A 1,410-nucleotide genomic window follows, 5' to 3' on the forward strand; every position below is an offset into this window, starting at 1 on the left:
TAAATGATTTCTGAAGGCTTTTATACGATAGAGGCTGATAATGTGATAACATTGGGAGTTTTAGTTGCTCAGCGTGATGATGTTCTGGCCTCTGTCAACTTGTATTATCAAGTGAGGCTAGTTAGATTTTCTGATTTTCCAACTGGCGATGTCCTTTAAGCAATGGTTCTAATGGAAATGAAGGTTGAAACTTTGTAATTGAAATTTCTTCCTTTTCATGGATTTGTAGAGGAAAGAGCCATGCAAGATGTGTCAGGCTCTGCTCCTCCTATTTGGATGTTTTTCTGGTGAGGAGAATGACTTTTTGTACAGAGATTTTTGGTTGTCTCATGCACAGAACGGTGGACCACTTTGCATAGCAAGGGGTGGAGGGTTTTATGTAGCCTTCTCAAGACATCAACTACAAAACGTTTATGTGCAGCATCAGATGAGGAAACAGAGCCAGACGGTTTGGGATTTGTTATTGAAAGGAGCTTGCATATCTATTGCAAGTTCGTCAACCAAAATGCCCTAGATGTAATGTCAGCCTTGTGGAAATTATATCCGAAGAGGCTGGAGTTTCAAGGGAAACAGCTGTTTTGCAGCTTAGGAGATTGGAAAAAGGATGGCAGATATCATGTTGAAGCATGGTCCTGATCTCTGCTGGGTTCTCTGCGAGCCAACATCTATTCTTACAACATGTAATATGTTCGTTCATTGCAGAAAAAAAAAATATTTTTTCAAAAATTAATCTTTATAAACAAGTCATTTTATTAAATTTTGACTTTAAAAGCCCCATCTCTGACATAGAAGCCTCCATATTGGCGTGTAGCATCATTTCTTTCTTCCAACCTCTTATTTCCATTCAAAATAACTTTTCTTCGAAGGAAAAATTATCTTCTTGCACGTCAATTTGGGGCATACTTTTATTTTACTTTTAAGAAATTCAGCAATTTATAAAAACATATCACATAAGGACATTTTGCTTAGAAAAACATTCCAACCTAATATGTTCTTAAAGTATAACACGTGTGTTGGAAATTAATATCAATTTGTCACCTTCGATAACGTCTTGTGTCCTATTTTTATTTATTTATTTATTTGTTTTTGTCTCAAGCTCATGCTCATTCAATTGAGATTCGATATTTAGCTACCCAGTTGGCCTCATTTCTAATTCGAAATCTGGATGGATGAGTTACGGTTGGTTCAGATTCCATGTCTATCTACATGGAGAAGAAGATTTTCTTTCTTTCTGTCACATAACAATTAATCCTCAGCTCTTTGTGAGCATTTTGGCCTTTCTTAGGATAAAAAAGCATTTGACTTCATCTTCATAAATTTGTGTTCCTTTATTGCCATGGCGAAGGGTTAGGTACAGAGGCTGCCATACCCCAGCTAGCACGCTTGCACAAGTCTAGCTCTTATTGGTTT

General features: G+C 36.8%; 1 pseudogene; it reads left to right on the forward strand.

Moving 5' to 3' along the window:
* The first annotated feature begins 3 nt into the window (after positions 1 to 3).
* LOC140956156 (NADPH-dependent diflavin oxidoreductase 1-like) lies at positions 4 to 786 on the forward strand (annotated as a pseudogene).
* Positions 787 to 1,410: the final 624 nt, after the last annotated feature.

Source organism: Populus alba, chromosome 11, assembly GCF_005239225.2.
Source record: "Populus alba chromosome 11, ASM523922v2, whole genome shotgun sequence".
In the NCBI taxonomy this organism is placed as follows: domain Eukaryota; kingdom Viridiplantae; phylum Streptophyta; class Magnoliopsida; order Malpighiales; family Salicaceae; genus Populus; species Populus alba.